Raw genomic sequence first — 20,862 nt, 5'->3', positions numbered from 1 at the left:
GATGGGGTGAGCCATGATTTGGAGTTCCAGGCTGTACCGTGTCTGGCACAGTGAGTACAGTCATCGCTGAGGACTGGCAGGAATGACAAACCGCCCATCCCGTCTCACCATCGCTGTTGTTCATGAGCACTCTCACAAAGCATACACTGCTGGCCTGTATAGGGTAATGAAAGATTTTCTTGCCAGAGCTTTTGCACACCATCCATACGTGATTTGCTTAGTCAAGTTTCACTTCTTCCCACTCACAAATTCTCCAGCAAATTTTGCATCACGACAATACTTGCAGGTAACACCAGTTTCTGTATTGCACATAAATATTTCTTGTAGCTGCACCTTCCTGACGTCATGAGCTCCTGGAGTAGCGGTTTCTACTGTTTCATTAAGCCATTCCGCTTAATTAAGCAGTTCTTTTGTGCTTCACACCCTTTGCTTCTTTGGAATTTGACATAGTGAATCAATAATTTCTTCAATTAAAACTGTATAAATAAGCCAGTTCTAAAATCTGCAGACAAATCATCACCAACTCCACATTGCCAACACTGTCTGCATCAGAAACCAGAAAAGGAAATGTGATTGTGAAATATACTTAACATGGCAATGGGGTAGAGGGTGACAAGCTTCAGTGCGCAGTTTAAATTCATTTGTGCGCTGGTAGCAAAAGACGTGTGCACGCGCACGTGCACACACCTTAGAGGGAACATTGGTGGGTGGAGGTGTTGATCAGCCTTACTGCCTGGGGAAAGTAACCACTTTTCAGTCTGGTGGTCCTGGCATGGATGCTACATAACCTCCTCCATGATGGGAGTGGACAAACTATGAGCAGGGTGGGGTGGATCCTTAATGATGTTACTGGCCCCTCTCTGGCAACTTTTAAAGATGTATAAAAATATATAAAAGTAAGTTTGAAGATGTCTTTCTGGCAGCAGCCACCACTGAGCCTGCTGTCATAGAGAACACTAAGGGCAGGGAGGTCTTGCAATCAGACTAAGAGAGGGAGGTGGGTACAGTTGCATTCAGCAAGGGCTGATGAGAGAGACCGTAGGATCCAGGGGTCTGTCAATAAATGGAACATCTGTAGCTAGTTCCCATTCCATCTATATCACAGCACTAAACTGCTTGCCCCAGCTCTCCCGCCACAGGTAGTCCTTACACACTCCATCGATGGCTCACTCCATGCCAAGCCATACAGTACCAAGGCCTGAGGCCTCAGCCCAATTACTGGCATAATGGAGAGCCGGGCAGGATTTGCAGTTGGCTCCCAACACAGCTAGGTGGGGGGGGGAGGGGGGGAAGGGGTTGGAGATACGTCTCTACGAAAGGAGGTGTAAAGCCCTTCTTCCATTCGCTAGCCTGCAGGTCAACCTTGGGCAAGGTGTAGCCCCAGCTTAGCCCCCGATCAGGGTCATGTTACGTCATGGGAGCAGGTGATGGATGAGCAACTGGTGTTTATCACAAGTCCTGGTTTTGTGACTGCAGATGCCAGGCAGACAATCTCTCAAGAGTATTGATAATAGCTGGGGTCACCTATCTTATAATAGACAATAGACAGTAGGTACAGGAGTAGGCCATTCAGCCCTTCTAGCCAGCACTGCCATTCACTGTGATCATGGCTGATCATAAACAATCAGTACCCCATTTCTGCCCTCTCCCCATATCCTTTGACCTTGCTATCTATAAGAGCTCTATCTAACTCTCTCTTGAATGCTTCCAGAGACATTGCCCAGAAGAAGGCAATGGCAAACCACTTCTGTAGATAAGTTTGCCAAGAACAATCATGGTCATGAGACCATAATTGCCCACGTCGTGGGACATAACCCAAATGATGATGCTCCTGATGCAGCAGCATCAGTAAGCAGTCCTCTCTGTGGGTTCTCCTGAGGATGTGGAGAGTGTTTTGTGTGGAACTCCTTTTTTGGTAGTCATGTTCCCGGGTCAATGCAGGATCAAATGGGTTGGAGCCACTGGCGAAAGGAAGTACTTTCCACAAAGAGTTGCTCATTTCTTCCTGCTGTTGCTAGGGGCCCACAGTGTGGCTTCTGCGTTTCAGGAGAAAACTCCCAGATGGCACAGCTTCAGCATAGGAGACATACTGTCCCTTCAGAACAGAGGTGAAGAGGGTGGTGAATTTGTGGAATTCATTGCCACAGGCCGTTGTGGCCCCAACTCATTGGGTAAATTTAAAGCAGAAGTTGCAAGGTTCTTGATTGGAAAGCATGTCAAAGGTTATGGGTGAGAAGGCAGGAGAGGTTGAGAGGGATAATAAATCAGCCATGATGGAATGGAGGAGCAGACCTAATGAATCGAATAGCCTAAGTTTACTCCAATGTCTTGTAATGAATCCATTAGTTTGGAAATGCATCTTGAGCATTACCAAATTACACCCATTATTGTATGAGAAGCACAAAAGATGCTTTAGCTATAAGGTGCTGACAAAGGCTCTTCGACCAGTAACATTAACTTTATTTCACCTCCCACAGATGTGACCTGACCTGCTGAGTGTTTCCAGCATTTTCTGTGTCCCTTTAAATTTTAGATTTCATGCTATCTGCTGTCTTTTGTCATTGAGGATTTATGAAGTGAAGTGCAATCATTTAGGTTTTTAGGATATACTTTTTTAAGTGTCGGGCACATTCCGTCCTTTGGAGAAACTTGATGGATTATATGCAGAGCAAGACTTGCAGAGCTGGATTCCTTCGAATAATTGACAAGCATGATTATGCTCGTGTGCATTATGGTGTCACCAGTTTATCTACTACACTGTAGGTCACACAAAGTGTGACCTCCAGAATAGTTATTTAAGTCACTATGAAATATATGAAGTATATAGTTACCTAAGCCTATTGTCTAGCTCCATTTGAGCTGGACAAATAACTTAAGAAGAATTCAGGTCCTTGTGATTGATATCTCCTCACTGAGGTGAATGTGTCAAGCTGCAGTTTATGGCAACAGTGGAAATGTTATGAATAGATTGATTACTTCGTGATAAGCAACAACAGCTCGCTATCTTATAAAAATATTTTTCATGGATTTATCATCCAAGGAAAAGATACTATCTTTTCCCTGAGACATAAAGATGTACCAACAACAAGCCAAAGAATCAGGCATCAGGACAGTTGATTAATAGCTAGTTGAAAGGATAAATATTAAATAACGTCTTGACGAGGGAGCAGTGGAGAGTTGATGTAATTTATGAATGATATTCCAGACTGCAGCAATAAAGACATCAAATTATAGGAATCTACACTTCTGTGCAAAAGTCTTACACACATATACAGAATATAACTAGGATGCCCGAGACAATGCTGTATTTGTCAATGTGGAATGGAGAGCAAGTTTGTAAATCCAGTGAGAGCAAAGAATGTTGGGGATGGCGAAGTGATTCACCGTGGGAGGGTTTTGGGGCAGGTGGCAGAAAAAGAGTGCCTAGAGTGGGTGGAAGGGGTGTTCTGGCACGTGGATTAGGGACACCCGTCCTGAAACACCAGGCGAGCTCAGTTAATTCCAAACAATTGGTTTATTGATCATTACAGAATGTTTCCCTGCTGCTTCCCATTTCCTCTCCTCTCCCTTCCCCTTTGTCCAATGATGATTCCCTCTCCCTAGCCCCTTCCCACTCTCAGTCCATAATAGAGACCCATTTCAGAATCAGGTTTATCATTACTCACATGTCATTAATCTTGTTTTTTTTGCGGCAGCAGTACAGAGAAACTCATAAAATTACTACAGTACTGTGCAAAAGTCTTTATATAGGTTTATATATGGGACTAAGACTTTTGCACAGTACTGTAGGGAAAGGCAGTCAACATTTGAAAGAAGATGGGACCTTGCATTGTTATTGCAGTTACACTAATTTGAAGATTGGAATTTGATAGTTGAGCAGTAACAGTAATTATTCATGAAGCAGTCTTATCTATATACAATCAGTGACCACATTACTTCCTGTATCTAATAAAGTGGCCACTGGGTTCATGTTATAATCTTCCGCTGCTGTAGACCGTCCACTTCAAGGTTCGAAGTGTTGTGCATTCAGAGATGTCCTTCTGCACACCACTGTTGAAACGCGTGGCTATTCGAGTTGTGTTATTGTTTCAGCTTGTTCCTGCCCCACTGAACTAATATCAGGATACCTCAATTCTGTTTTCTCCCACCTGCCTACATCCTACATCCATGACGCTTCACACCCTCTGGATCTTTTCAATGATTTCAAGTTCCATGGCTCCCATCATCTTATTTTCACCGTGAATGTCCAGTCCCGATACACCTCCATTCCCCACCAGGAAGGCCTCAAAGCTCTCCATTTCCTCCTGGACACCAGACCCAACCAGTTCCCTTCCACCACCGCTCTCCTCCATCTAGCGGAACTTGTCCTCGCCCTAAATAATTTCTCCTCTGGCTCCTCCCACTTCCTTCAAACAAAAGGTATAGCCATGGGCACTCGTATGGGTCCCAGCTATGCTTGCCTTTTTGTCGGCTGCGTGGAACAGTCTATGTTCCAAGTCTACACTGGTATCTGTCCCCCACTTTTCCTATGCTACATCAACGACTCCACTGGTGCTGCTTCCTGCACCCATGCGGAGCACATGGACTTTATCAACGTTGCCTCCAACTTCCACCCTGCCCTCAAATTTACCTGGTCCATTTCCGACACCTCCCTCCCCTTTCGTGATCTCAGTCTCTGTCTCTGGAGACAGCTTATCTACTGATGTCTATTATAAAGCCATGGACTCTCACAGCGACCTGGACTATACCCCTTCCCATCCTGTTACTTGTAAAAACACAATCCCCTTCTCTCAATTCCTCCACCTCCATCCCATTTGCTCTCAGGATGAAGCTTTTCATTCCAGAATGAAGGAGATGTCCTCCTTTTTCAAAGAGAGTGGCTTCCCTTCCTCCACCATCAATGCTACCCTCAAATGCATCTCTTCCATTTCACACACATCCACTTTTACCCCACCCTCCCACCACCCTACCAGGATAGGGTTCCTCTTGTCCTCACCTACCATCCCACCAGCCTTCGTGTCCAGCACATAATTTTCCACAACTTCCACCATCTCCAACGGGATCCCACCACCAAGCACATCTTTCCAACTTTCCCCCTACACCATTCCCTTGTCCATTTGTCCTTCTCCACTGACCCCCCCCCCCCCCCCCCCCCCGGCACTTACCCTTGCGAGCAGAACAAATGCTGCAACTGCTCCGACACCTCCTCTCTCATTACCATTCAGGACCCCAAACAGTCCTTCCAGGTGAGGCAATATGTCACCCGTGAGTCTGTTGGAGTCATATACTGTGTCAGGTGCACCTGGTGTGGCCTCCTGTATGTCACTGAGACCCGACGTAGATTGGGAGACCACTTCACCAAACACCTATGCTTCATCTGCCTAAAGAAGCGGGATCTCCCAGTGACCACCCATTTTAATTCCACTTCCCATTTGCATACAGGTGTCAATTCATGGCTTCCTCTACTATCGTGAAGAGGCCACAATCAGGTTGGAGGAACAACACCTTTTGTTCCGTCTGGGTAGCCTCCAACCTGACAGTATGAACATTGATTTCTCGAATTTCTGGTAATGCCTCACCCCCTCCTTCATCAGTCCCCATCCCCTTTCCCTCTCTACCTTGTTTGCCCATCACCTCTCTCTGGAGCTCCTTCCCCCCCCCCCTTCTTTCTTTTCCCACAGCTTTCTGTTCTCTCCTATCAGACTCCCTTTTCTCCAGCCCTGCATCTCTTTCACCAATCAACTTCCTAGCTCTTTACTTCATCCCTCTTCCTCCTGGTTTCACCTATCACCTTGTGTTTCTGTCTCCCCTCCCTCCACCTTTTAAATCTACTCATCTTTTTTTCTCCAGTCCCGCTGAAGGGTCTCGGCCTGAAACATCGACTGTACATTCTTCCGTAGATGCTGCCTGGCCTGCTGAGTTCCTCCAGTGTTTTGTGTGTTTTGCTTGGATTTCCAGCATCTGCAGATTTTCTCTTGTTTGTGACTGACACCTTCCTGTCAGTTTCAGCCAGTCTGGCCTCAATTTCCTTTGATCTCTCCCATTAACAAGATGTATTTGCCCACAGAACTGCCACTCACTGAATGTATCTTGTTGTCTTCACCACTCTCTGTAAATTCTGGAGACTGTTGTGTGTGAAAATCCCAGGAGGTCACTTTGGGACACCCAAACCAACAATCATTCCATGGCTATATAATCACTTAGATCACATTTCTTCTGCATTCTGATGTTTGGTCTGAACAACTGAACCTCTTGACCATGTCTGCATGCTTTTATGTATTAAGTGGCTGCCACATGATTGGCTGATTAGATATTTGCATTAACAAGTAGGTGTGCAGGTGCAGCTAATAAAATGGCCACTGAGTGCTCAGTAAAGCTTTGTAATCCAGCATGTGTTGAACTAGACCATTGTTTGTTAATCAGATGTGCCAGTTAACCCATTATTACCCAGGCACCTGATCAACACTACCCCCATTTGTAGCCCAATTTCCCCTTCTGAAGTGCCGGTTACTGGAGCACGTAATTTAATGAAATACCGGACAACCAATCATTGCATAATTTTGCCTCTGAATACCTTTACACCTCTAACTCAAGGGATTGTTTGGAGGAGTGAGATTCATTGGAAAACTCTTTGTCCTCTAAAACTAGATGATGGACAAACAACCTGCTTTGATAATGGGTCAAAAGATAGAAGGAAAGTGGCTTCTTTAATCTGAGCCCAAAAACAAGACAAAAAGATTCTTATTCCTTCTTCTTCTGGTTTCTATCCCCTTTCCTGATGAAGGGTCTCAGCCCAAACCATCAGCTGTTTATATCCTTCCATAGATGCTGCCTGACTTGAGGTTGTGCTGCACTGTATGTGCTGTTGCTCAGGATTCCCAGCATCTGAAGAATCTCTCGTGTTTATGGAACATTCCTATATTTTTCCATAATGTGAGGAAAAATTGTTGAGGCTACTGATGAAAATGCTAACGGGCAGAATTATAGAAGTAGAAATGTTTTGTGAAGAGTACACTTATCCTGTCTCCAACAGTGTTCTTCAAATTGACGTAAAAAATAAAATTACAAGCTCCCACAAAATTTATTTTTCTTTTCCAAATTGATTGAGGTGCAGAGCTTCAATTTTATGTCTTTATTTTACTTATCCACCCTAAATAACTTCCTCTTTAAATTGCAAATGTTAGTAATCTTCTTCCTGAATGACACCTGGTAGTCCCAGGGTTATAGAAATCTCAGACATATTTATGTGCTTCATCATCCTTACAATACCACATTGTGATATTGATTTTCTCCATTGTCTCAATGCAAATTGTGAAGGGAAATTAATAAGGAAAAGAAATAGTAACCCACATTGATATCAGTGGAGTTTTTTTATACCCTTTGTAAAATCGCCTACCCTTTCTTCAGATTAGTTTCCATTTTACATCCTAACTCTCCCCCTCCCTAAGCACAGGAAGCAGTGATGGGATTTATTTCACTGTTTTATGTACTTGCGTTCCCTATTTATTGTTCTGAATTGATTATGTTGTTGTGCTCACCTCATTTTGCAATATTGCTTGTGAAAAAATGATGAACCTCCTTCATTTGTACACCTTCCCCTAACTCTCACCTCTTCTTACAATCCTCACATATTTATCTTTTAGTCTCCCAGCTGTGATGCTTTTTAACAGCAGTCACATTCTGAGACACCCCTCAGAAATCACAGGACATCTTCCAGGTTTGCTTTAGCCCGCAGTAACCAGCTCGGCTCTCTGCAGGATTGCAGGAAAAGCCGAGGTCACAGACGTAGCTGTAATTCACTTGGCTGCTCTTAAGCTTCCTTACTGGTTAAGGAAAGATCGAGAAAGTAAAATAAGCTCCCTCAATCTGCAAAACATTAAACGTGTTATACATACGCTCATGTTACAATGATGACATTTTGCATGGATTAGGAGTTAACAAGGGATTCATAAATAATGTGTTCTACTCTGGAAAAATGGTACATGAAAGGCGGTTGAAGTGAATGGCTGGTGTGTTGGTTACACAGCCTGTGTTTGCTCTGACTGTTCATTGCCCTGTCTCTTATAAAGACGACATACATTACTGTGTCAGACTGTCAACATTGCTTCATACACACTGTGCGTAGGAACCTGTGAGTCGGCAGCATGCCAGATACATTGCTGAACTGCAAGAGATCCTCATGCGAGTTCATCTCTTATGTTATTAGGATCACAACCTCATTCATATTCACTGAATCATTTCCCCTGAATGTAGCAATCAATTAACCCTTTTTCTAATGTATTGTCCCGTGAGCACCTCACGCTCCCACTAAAGACCCTGAGGTTATTAAAAAATTATAATTTTGTTAGCTGACAATCAGAACATCTATTCCTCTTGAAGTGTGTCTTTTGGAATTTTCCTGCACCTCAACCTGAGATTGCTTATGAAATTGTGCTGCCGTGGATGGATGGTTATTATTCTCCATGTTGAAGCTCAGAGACTGCCGGCAATTGCACGCAAAATCACCAGATTCATGAATAAAGGAAATGCAAATTTAATTTTCCCAAAAATGCAGTTGTTGGACAAAATCGGTTAAATTAGCATAGAAAGTGAATTTTACATTGCACGACGTGTTAGATTATACATGTTTATGGGTCTAACAATGATCCCACTTGACAAGTGGCATCAGGATTATACAGTTTTATAGAATTTAAAGTAAGCCTGACAAGTAACAGTATCTCATTGCTTTTCTATTTCATGCCAGAAATTCAAAAACATGCAAAAGGCATATTTTAATGTTCTTATTTAAAGCAAGTGGAAACACACATACTGTACATATACGAATCGCTTCACAAATATATTCTGACTCTCTCTCTCACACACACATTCTCTCTCTCTCTCCCTCTTACACACATATGCACTCATACAAGCACATTCACACACACATTCTCTCTCACACATTCACAGATCTGCAACATATGAACACATTCACACACACATTCTGTCTTACACACACACACACACACACACACACACACTTTCTCAGACAAATGCAAATATATTGACACACCTCTTTCTCCCTCTTGCACACATACCTATACGGAAACAGGTAGAGAAACACACACACACAGACACTCACACAAATGTAATGTGCAATTCCTTGCTTCCGCCTCTCTCCTATCTCTGCTCGCCAGCTCTCTGCAGGAGACAAAGATGGCAGCTAGTCTCTGGCAGACTGTATTTTGGCAAAATGGGGCTACAGTAAACTGAAGGTGGTAAATATGTTGCCCTCATTGGGATTTCTGATGCAGGCTTTAAGAAAGTTAGGGAATTGTTAATTCAGGCAGCATCTATGGAAGAGAATAAACAGTCAACATTTCGGGCTGAGACCCTTCATCCACATGGAAATTTGACTGTTTATTCTTTTCTTTAGATGCTGCCTGGCATCTCCAGCATTTGTTTGTGTGTGTTGCTTGGATTTCCAGCATCTGCAGATTTCCTCTGTCATTGTTAATCTATCCTATTTGCACATACGATCCCCATTTCATCCTCAGATTTAGAGTTATCAATCACATGTGCATTCAACCTTACAGTGAAACATTAACAACCAACACAACTGGGGATGTGCTGGTGCAAGGCCACAAGTACCTCACAAAAATAACAGCAAGACAAGCCCCTTTCCTCTCTTGAAGGCTGGGGCTGGCATCGGGTGCCAATCAGTTAATCGCTGCAGATTCTGGAGCTCTCCAACCTGGATTTAACCTGTCACCTCCACAGCACCATCAGTCAGCACTATCGGAAGGCAGTATTATGTATACAAGATGATAGTAAGTGAGTGTGTTACACTATGACTCCATAGCCAATTGGACTGATTACTCCGTCACTAATTTCAGTCATATTGTTTTCTGCCATAAAACATATTTGGTGCTGACGTATTTCAGATTTGGATTTAGTTACTTATCACATGTATATTGAGAAATACAGTGAAATGAGTCATTTGCATTAACAACCTGAGGGCATGTGGGGGCAGCCCACTAGTGTCACCATGCATTCATTATAACATGCTCACCATGTCCAGCAGAACAACACAGAACACAACAAAACAACAACAGCAAGACAAGCCCCTTCCGCCCCCACCCCCCACTCACCCACAAACACAAACAATCCTCAAACTTCAGAAGAGTCTTCCAGGCCTCCGGTCTCCAGTCTTCAGTCTCCAGGATTCCGGTCTCCGGTGTCCGGTCTCCAGTCTCCATTCTCCAGTCTCCGGTCTCCAGTCTCCAGTCTCCGTTCTCCAGTCTCCGGTCTCCAGTCTCCAGTCTCCGGTCTCCAGTCTCCAGTCTCCAGGACTCCGGTCTCTGGTCTCCGTTCTCCAGTCTCCAGTCTCCAGTCTCCAGGACTCCGGTCTCTGGTCTCTGGTCTCCGGTCTCCAGTCTCCAGTCTCCATTCTCCGGTCTCCAGTCTCCAGTCTCCGTTCTCCAGTCTCCGGTCTCCAGTCTCCAGTCTCCGGTCTCCAATCTCCAGTCTCCAGTCTCCGGTCTCCGGTCTCTGGCCTCCAGTCTCTAGTCTCTAGTCTCCAGTCTCCAGTCTCCGGTCTCCGGTCTCCAGTCTCCAGGCCTCCGGTCTCCAGTCTCCGGTCTCCAGTCTCCAGTCTCCGGTCTTCAGTCTCCGGTCTCCGGTCTCCGGTCTCCAGTCTCCGTTCTCCAGTCTCAGGTCTCCAGTCTCCAGTCTCCATTCTCCAGTCTCCGTTCTCCAGTCTCTGGTCTCCGGTCTCCAGTCTCCGGCCTCCAGTCTCCGGTCTCCGGTCTCCAGTCTCAGGTCTCCAGTCTCCAGTCTCCATTCTCCAGTCTCCATTCTCCAGTCTCCGGTCTCCGGTCTCCAGTCTCCGGCCTCCAGTCTCCGTTCTCCAGTCTCCGGTCTCCGGTCTCCAGTCTCCAGTCTCCAGTCTCCAGTCTCCGGTCTCCGGTCTCCAGTCTCCAGTCTCCGGTCTCCAGGCCTCCGGTCTCCGGTCTCTGGTCTCCAGTCTCCGGTCTCCGGTCTCCGGTCTCCAGTCTCCAGTCTCCAGGCCTCCGGTCTCCGGTCTCTGGTCTCCAGTCTCCGGTCTCCGGTCTCCGGTCTCCAGTCTCCAGTCTCCAGTCTCTGGTCTCCGGTCTCCAGTCTCCAGTCTCAGGTCTCCAGTCTCCAGTCTCCATTCTCCAGTCTCCGTTCTCCAGTCTCCGGTCTCCGGTCTCCAGTCTCCGGCCTCCAGTCTCCGGTCTCCGGTCTCCAGTCTCAGGTCTCCAGTCTCCAGTCTCCATTCTCCAGTCTCCGTTCTCCAGTCTCCGGTCTCCGGTCTCCAGTCTCCGGCCTCCAGTCTCCGTTCTCCAGTCTCCGGTCTCCGGTCTCCAGTCTCCAGTCTCCAGTCTCCAGTCTCCGGTCTCCGGTCTCCAGTCTCCAGTCTCCGGTCTCCAGTATCCAGGATTCAGGCACTGGGCTTCTGGACTTCTGGATTTCCAATCAAACTTATCTACAATATTTAACTCCTTATTAGCCCATGATAGGACTCTGAAGCCCAGGCATGAACTCCAGGCTTGGTGTCTCACCAGCCCTTGTGCCTCCTGTTTGCATGGACGTCTGATTTAAGATGGCGCTGGTGAGGCATGGTGTCGACTTGCCGGTAGCAAACAAAACTAAAAATTACAGTATTTATCACACTTTTTCTCGAAGTTGATCACTGTAATCAATAGCCTGTGTTACGTACCCCGTAACTGGGTTACCAAACCAGCAGAAATGGAACGATACATTGGAGTCTGGTGGTACTGTAACTAAAGGTGTTTATTAGTAAACTAAGTAATACAGTATCAAAAATGCAAATATACAGATAAAATAGGTTAGCAATGATATATATATTTATACAGAAGTGTGGAAATAAGAATCAAAAACCAAGCTCTATCAAAGTCTAGGCATAGATGAAAAGTCTTTAGATAATGCAGAGTTCAGTTCAGTTTGGGTTGAGGTAGTTGCTGTTGTGATGTTGGAAGAGAGAGAAAGAGAGAGAGAGAGAGAGAGAGAGAGAGAGAGAGAGGAGAGAGAGAGAGAGAGAGAGAGAGAGAGAGAGAGAGAGAGAGAGAGAGAGAGAGAGGAGAGAGAGAGAGAGAGAGAGATGAGCAGCTGCAGCAGGCAAACCTTCTGTTGTATTCTTGTTCGATTGTACCGATGTAGTCATTCGGTTATGACCCCTCCATTCTCGGCTAGACCGTTCTTCTGTGGTGGGCTAGTCACTCTGGCATGAGTAGACACACACACACACAAGCCCCCGTCACACTGAGTCTTGTGACCGATCTCCCGATTCGGTCCTCCAAGCCCCCACCTTCCTGTGGGTGCACAACACTCTTGCAGTGTCTCATGGCGTGTCTGTGGGTGTCTCCGCAGACCCGTCTTTTATCCCCACTGATGGGGTATCAGCCATCCATCAACTCCATGTCCATCAAACTGACCACTCCCTGCTGTCTCCACAGGAATGTTAACGAGCAAAGAAGTGCCCTTGTAGCAAAAGGTAAATGATCAGTGAAGAAGCCATAATACTAAATCATATATCTCTCTCTTATCTGTATCAGATGCCTCTCCCTCTGTTCTCCATCTCTCCCCCCCCCTCTCTCTCTCTCTCTCTCTCTCATTAGCAGCATAGTTCACGGCGGGGGGGTCAACTCTGGACCCCAGCTCCATCTGGTTCTCTCATCACACCTGTAACTTCCCTTTTGGGGTTGAGCGTTTGAACCGCCTGAGCAACCTGGCATCTTTGCAGTGTGAAGTGAAGTCTTGAAGTTGCAGGACGATTCTGGTGTGGCGTGTCCAGGCCGAGTCAAAGCAGCAGGGTACAGGTCTGAGGGTGGTGAATAAACCTGGCACCCGGTTCGGACATAGCCCAAGTGCGGAGTGAAAGACACTGAAACAGGTTGATAATTCACAGACTTTAATGGGAAAGGTGTAAAGGGAAAAGAAAACAATAAACACTAGGCCAAAGCAGGGCTGTTAACTAAAACTCTCAAATGGAAAATGAAGCCAACACTGCAGCTAAAAAGAACAACTAAAAATAAAACAAATACCGATAGTCTTTAGTCTTTAATCTCTTACTAACTTTCCTTTCAGTTGGTCCTGACGAAGGGTCTCGGCCCAAAACATCGACAATGCTTCTCCTTATAGATGCTGCCTGGCCTGCTGTGTTCCACCAGCATTTTGTGTTGACCGCTAGTCTTTATAGTCAGTTGACTCGACAGTCCAACTTCTCAGGCAAGGCAGAATGCAAGGAGGCAGCGAAGTGTTGCTGTGTCCTAGTCTCGACAAGCGCTATGACAGAATGAATGGAGTTAAATACTATCACTATGAAATAATAATTACCTGACATGTGTATGTTCATGAGCGCAATTAATGAATCTGCTGCACTGCCGAATCTGTGGTTGTGACAAAGCCACTGTTTGGCCATTGCTGGATCAGGCTTTGAGGAGGTTTGCTGTGGCAGAAATGAGATGAAGTGAGCAGAGACAAGGCAGGGCTCAGGTCTGAGAGAGGGAGAACGACCCCAGCTTTGGCCGATTTGAGTGCCAGGCCAGATTGAAAAGGTCGGGGTGTCTGAGCTGGAGGTGAGGGCCGGAATGGTGTTCAGCTCACATTTACTCATCCCTGCGCTGGACTGAGGCTGTGGCCAGCAACTAAATGGCTCCTGAATCGGCTGCAGTGATGATTGGCTTTGTGGCTGTGGACTCCAGTTCTGAACGTTATTTGCTTCTATTGCTTGCATGACTTGTTTTTTTCTGCACTTTGGTTGTTTGATAGTCTTTTTTTAATGGGTTCCATTGGGTTTTTTTGTTTTGTGGCTGCCTGTAAGAAAACAAATCTCAAAGCTGAGTATAGTATACATACTTTGATAATGAATGTACTTTGAACTTTGAAATCTGATCGTGGGACCCGCTGACCTGGGACACCCCAACACCATGGATGACCTTCACCACCTCTGCCTATTACCCTGAACTGGTAGATGTTCGAGAACAGGGGTTCCCAACCTGGGGTCGGTGAACCCCTTGGTTAATGGTCGGGGTCAATGGCATAAGAAAGGTTGGGAGCCACTGACCTAGACAATAGTTTCTATCATATTCATTCTGCTTACTTCCTTAATCATCTTGTGCTGAGTTAGATCAAAGGCTAAGCGAAGTGCAACCTTGGTTGACACAATCTGTGTTTATCATTTTAACATCCGTGTCTGTATTATTCTGAGGAACCTGTGCCAGTACGCCTCCAAGAGAAGTACATTTTTCCTGCAACATCGCAGCAACACAAAGTGCTGGAGGAACTCAGCAGGTCAGGCAGCATCTGTGAAGGGAAGTAAAGAGTCGCCATTACAGGCCGAGACACTTCATTTTCCTGGCATGCTGTACAAAGAACTGGAAGATCATAAGCGGGATCTCACCTGAGCTATGAGTACTACGCCAGGGTTTTCACGCCATTCTGTTCCAGACTTCTCAAAATGAAGGCTGCCTTTCTTTAATGTTTTAAGTTATGTCCATCTGCTCCGATGGGAAAATATGAACGAGTCTCTGATGTGAACCGTCGGAGAGCGATGGATACAGTCAAATTGCATTAGGCGTGCACAAAGTTATATTTTGAACTCGCAGATGCTGGAAATCTTGAGCAACGCAGACAAAATACTAACAGGTCAGGGAGCTGAACTATTGCCTGTTTATTTTGCCTCTACAGATGTTGCCTGACCTGCTGTGTCCCTCCAGCAATCTGTATTAGTTGGTCTATATCTTGATCTCCTCCTCCAGTGCTAACCACAGGAACGTCCATTCTGAATGCTTCAATTTAAATTATACAAGCGCCCAAGAGTAATGAAAGTAGCGAGTGTGAACACTGTTGCTGAGTACCGTCGAGTCTCCGTTGACTCGTGGCTGGCGTAGTCGTTCATAGGGTTTTTGTGGCAAGATACGGAAGTAGCAATTTCTTCCACGCAGATACTGCTGCTGCCTAGGATTCGAACTCAGGACCCCCCCCATCTGTAAGTCCAGTGTGATGCCACTACACCGTCGGCTGGCCCGCACACAAGTAATAATATTGACAAGCCACACTCCAAACTCAGTTGGTGATGGGGGAGGAACGTGTGTGTTGAAACTCAGAAAATAAAAGATGAACAGCACGTCAGAGGGCACTGTACCATTATGTTCATACGTGCTGCATCATACCATGATGAAACTTCCCATATAGAAATTCCAGTGTTCATTTTATTCTGCCCTGTGCTCCAGACTTCGTCATTTCAATAAATATTCAATGCAAATTGTGTTTACATGCATCTATGGTATTTGTGTTCTTCCCCAAATTTCAGCAGCATAAGCTGTTCAAAAGAATAATTTGACTGAGTGAGGTTGCAAATGATACTTTTTAATTGTATTGTTATTCGATGGCGATTGATTTGCTTCCATGACCATCAGGTTATTTCTTGTTGCAATTTACATACAAAGAAAGCATGAAGCAGCTATACATCATTAGGAGTTGAGGAGAGTTGGTATGTTACCAAAGATGCTCGCAAACTTCTACAGGTATATTGTGGAGAACATTCTAACTGGCTACGTCACTGTCTGGTATCGGGGCGTAGTGGGAAACACAACACAGGATCAAAATACGTTTCAGGAATATGTAGTCAGTTCCATCATGGGCACTAGACTCCCCTCCAACCATCTTCAAGGAGTGATGTCTCAAAGAGGCAGCATCTATCATTAAGGACCCCATCACCCAAGACATGCCCTCTTCTCATTTCTACCATCAAGGAGGAGGTGCAGGATCCTGAAGGCCCACACTCAGTGTTTCAGAAAAAGCTTCTACCCCTCTGCTACTAGATTTCAGAATGGACACTGAACCAATGAACTCTACCTCACTACTTTTTAATTTCAATTTTGGCACTACTTATTTAATTTAACTTTAACCTGTCTGGGAAATGAAGGAGGTACAGTTGAGGGTCAATGGTAGAGGAAGGGAAACACTATTCTTTGAAGAAAAAGGACAACTCTGATGTTCTGAAATAGAAAGCCTCATCCTGAGAACAGATGTGGTGGAAACTGAAGAACTGAGAGAAGGGAATAACATTTTTATAAGTGACAGGTATGGGAAGAGGTATAATCAAGGTAACTGTGAGAGTCCATAAATTATTTGTCTGCAAGAGAATGGTTTTGTACACGTTAATTTTACAAGGACAAAGATCAACTGGTGCGACTGTACATACAACATTTGATCACTGGTGCGACTGTACATACATTTGATCACTGGTGCGACTGTACAGTATATGCATACAACCTTTTGTCACTGGGGCAATTGTACATACAGTATGTAATACAACCTTTGGTCATTGGGGTGACTGTACATACGGTATGTGTCCAACACCTACTGATTTATTTACCATTTATGTTACCCACAGGCCCTCAATAGCCACGCAATGCTAGAGGCAGCATTTTCACACTTGCCAAGTATCAATGTTCTTACTTCGTATTCCATCTGGGTAGACTGTAACCTGATGTCTCTGTTGAGAAACTCATCATTTTCTCTTGTTGTTGTTCAGTCGTTAAGTCGAGTCTGACTCTTCGTGACCTCATGAGCCGTAGGGTCCATAGGGTTTTCATGGCAAGATATGGAAGTACAAACGTTTGTAGATCGCCAGGCCTTTCTTCCACGCAGATACTGCTGCTGCCCAGGTTGGGACCCAGCTGGGTTTGAACTCAGGGCCATCTGCCTTGAAGTCCAGTGTTGATGCCACTACATCACCAGCTAGCCTGGTAATTTCTTCCCCCTCCTTTCTCCTCTCTTCATCCTTTCCTCCTTTGGTTCCCCTTCTCTTTTCCTTTCTTCCATGGTCCACTGTTCTGTCCTATTAGAGTGCTTCTTCTTCAGCCCTTTACCCCTTTCACCTATCCCCTCTCAGCTTCTTACCCACCTCAAATTCAATTATTTATCACACGTACATTGAGGCTACCTCCAAACTAGACCGGATAATTTTGAAAACGTTGGTTTCACGTGAAAACGATAGGTGCCCACACTATCCATTTTTAAAAATGTCTCTGTCCACATTGAAACGGAGATTTCGGCGAATCTCCTCCTACTGTACATGTGCAGGACACATCTACCGAAAACAAGCGACATGTCTGGTGTTGAATCTTGCTGTGAAAGTGCATGTTTGTGTAGTTACAGACCAGAAAAACTTAAAACGATGGACTCACGCAGGAGAACTTAAAAGTGAAAAAAAAAACAAAAACTGGAGCGTATGGAGGCAACCAATAGGGAGTTCACGGACAGATTGACCTGGCTGACGATGAACATTGAAAAACTGACTAACTCTGTTGCATTAATAAAGCTCCTTGTTAAATGTATGAAACATGTCTGCATCAGTGTTATCTTGTATTTCCATACAATGTTACATTAGGCTGTTACACATCTATTGTCAGAGAAGTACTTGCATAAATAGGTAAACCACCTTCATATGAGCAAGGACAGAAAACAGGGCAAAGTGAGTATACTTATTTATTCAGTAAGTTATGGGTCAAAGTATTTGGTGAGTATATTTCTAACTCTTCTGGCTTCAGTCTCGTTGCCGTCTGTTCTGAAATTGCTAGGTTGCGTTAAAGAAAACAATGAAATAGCACGCTGCCGTCTGACAGCGTTTTCAGAAGTCTCCGGTTACCCCGTCCACATTGATCCGGCCAATCAGGTGTTTTCAAAAATACACACTTTGGAGAGTTTCTGAAAAGCTCCGGTTTAGGGGGACCAAAACGCCATTTTAGTGTGGACCGAGGGTATTGAAGAGAAATGAAGAGAAAAAGCTTCGATTATGGATTTATCCGGTGTAGTGTGGACGTAGCCTGAAACTTACAATGAAATGTGTCACTTGCACTAACAACCAACAAAATCTAGTGATATGATGGGGCAGCCTGAAAGTGTCACCACACATTCTGGCAGCAACATAGCAAGCTCAAGGTACTCACTCCCCCCTCATCTGGTGTCCCTATTACCTGCCAACTTGTGCTCCTTCCCCCCCCCCCCGCCCACCTTCTTATTCTGGCTTCAGGCTCCTTCCATTTCAGTCCTGATGAAGAGTCTGGGTCCGAAACGTTGACAGTTTATTCCCCTTCCTAAATGCGGCCTGGCCTGCTGAGTTTCTTCAGCGTTAACGAGCGTTGCTCAAGATTCCCTGCATCTGCAGAATCTCTTGCGGTAATGTTTACAGGAAATCTTTAGCCTTATGATGGTAGAGCTGGTGTGTGATGTATTGTGGATTGTCGTAGTCATAATTTGTTTATCCCACTGTGCCTGTATAAAGCTGGGGATATTGTTTCTGTTGATAGTGGTTAGCTATCTTTTAATATTTTAAACTCTACAGGAGAAAGCTAGTTAAGTAGCTTAATTCACCACACACATTAAATTAAATATCTTAATTCACCAAGAAATGCTGACTGTTTATTTCCCTCCATAGATACACCTGAATTGCTGAGCTCTTCCAACATATTGTCAAGATTTCCAGCAGAATCTCTTGTGATTAAATACCTTAATTATTAAGGTCATGTAAATTTCTTGTGGCCTGCATCACAGATAGAGTGCCGGCTAATTTCTAAGCCCCAGCTTAGATGCCCCAGGTTAACCTGTGAATATCCTTATGATATCGGATGGGGAAAAAAATAGCAAACAGAAAAATAGTCTCAGAATACAAGGGCATTCCTTCAGAAAAGAGATGAAGAGGGGTTTCTTCAGGCAGAGGGTTGATCCTCACAGACGGCTGTGAAGGCCAAGTCGCTGGTATATTTAAGATGGAGGTTGGTATGTTCTCGATTAGTCATGGTGTTAAGGAGCGATGTTTCAGTAAGGCAACACCCATTATTAAGGACCTCTAGCACCCAGGGCATGCCCTTTTCTCACTGTTACTATCAGGTAGGAGGTATTGAAGCCTGAAGGCACACACTCAGCGATTCAGAAACAGCTTCTTCCTCTCTGCCATCCGATTCCAATATGAACACTGAACCCGTGAACACTTTTTAAATATACAGTCGGCCCTCCTTATCCGCAAGGGATTGGTTCTGGAACCTCCCGCGGATACCATAAAACACGGATGCTCAAGACCCTTATATAAAATGGCATAGTATTTGCATACAACCTATGCATATCCTCCCACATACTTTAAATCATCTCTAGATTACTTATAATACCTAATAAAATGTAAATGCTATGTGAAATAGTTGTTATACTGTCTGGTTTAGGGAATATTGGCAAGAATAAAAACTGTACATGTTCCTCTTGCTCACAACAGAAGCAGCGAACAAACGAGACGCGAGGCGAACAATGATCAAACAATGAGTAAAACTTTTAATACCTGTACAGTAGTTGTTACACTGTCTTTTTTAGGGAATAAGGATGCTTTGGAGGAGGCTCAATAATACTAAAGTCAGGAACTGTGGAGGTTTTAATTATCATTATTTCTGTTTTTGCACAATTTTTAATCTATTCGATATAAATATACTGTAACCTATTTATTTATTTATTTGCTTATTTTCTTCGATATTATGTATTGCATTGAGTTGCAGTTGCTAGGTCGACAAATTTCACGACACATACTGGTGATAATAAACCTGATTCTGATTCTTACAGGGAGAAGGCAGGAGAGTGGAGTTGGGAGGGAAGTTTAGCTTCATCATGGGCACTAACCTCCCCACCATCGAGGACATCTTCAAGGAGTGGTGCCTCAGAAAGGCGGCATCCATCATTAAGGACCCCCATCACCCAGGACATGCCCTCTTCTCATTGCTACCAACTGGAAGGAGGTACAGGAGCCGTAAAACATGCACTCAATGATTCAGGAACAGCTTCTTCCCTTCTGCTATCAGATATCTGAATGGACATTGAACCCATGAACTCTGCCACTTTTCTTTTGCATTACTTATTTCAGTGAACTTTTTAATATAACTGAAAACCACAGTTTTTATTATGTATTGCAGCGTATTGCTGCTGCATAATAGCAAAATTCACGACGTGTACTGGTGATATTAAACCTGATTCTGAAATCTGCCATGATGGAATAGTGGAGCAGACTCAGTGGGCTGAATGGCCTAATACCGTTCCCATGTCTCATAGTCTTATATTCCGTCGACAATATTGTTGCTGGATTTGGCACTTTAGTAGCTCATTCACTGAATTAATGACAGGATTGTGGTTTGGCTGAAGGAAGCCTGAGGTATTATTGGTCACATGGTAGCCAAATACCCATGAGGCCAGGGAATGATGCTAAGGTGGCCATGCCTGGTTCCACATCAGCTTCTCTGCCCTTCACCCATAGTAGAAGCAGAACTTGCCTTGATCTTTTCTTTGTGAAAGGGCAGATGGCCTCTTCCTCTTCCGCTACCAGTATAGCTCTGCAGACAAGTTCCCCGCTGTTTGCTCCTGGCTCAACTCCCATTACCAATATCTGTCCATAGAGCAACACTTCTGAGCAAATTATCAGCTCATTGTCACATTACTGTTGGTGGGACTTGGCTGGAGGGCAAATTGGGTGCTGGATTTCCCACATTATGTCAGTGGCTGAACTTTTACAAACAAGAGAAAATCTGCAGATGCTGGAAATCGAAGTACTACACACAAAATGCTGGAGGAACTCAGCAGGCCAGGCAGCATCTGTGGAAAAGAGTGAACAGTTAACATTCATCAGGACTTTCACATTGGCTGCATCTAACAGCAATGCTGCAGCCTGGTAGTATGAAGATGATTGGGTGATTCATCTGTCAATCAAGCAAGATGATCGCACTTCTCTAAGATACTGAGACCAGTATTTGCATATCATTTATAGAAACACAGAAACATAGAAAATAGGTGCAGGAGTAGGCC

Source organism: Hypanus sabinus, chromosome 12, assembly GCF_030144855.1.
Source record: "Hypanus sabinus isolate sHypSab1 chromosome 12, sHypSab1.hap1, whole genome shotgun sequence".
Lineage (NCBI taxonomy): Eukaryota > Metazoa > Chordata > Chondrichthyes > Myliobatiformes > Dasyatidae > Hypanus > Hypanus sabinus.
Note: the sequence above shows the minus strand (reverse complement) of the source record.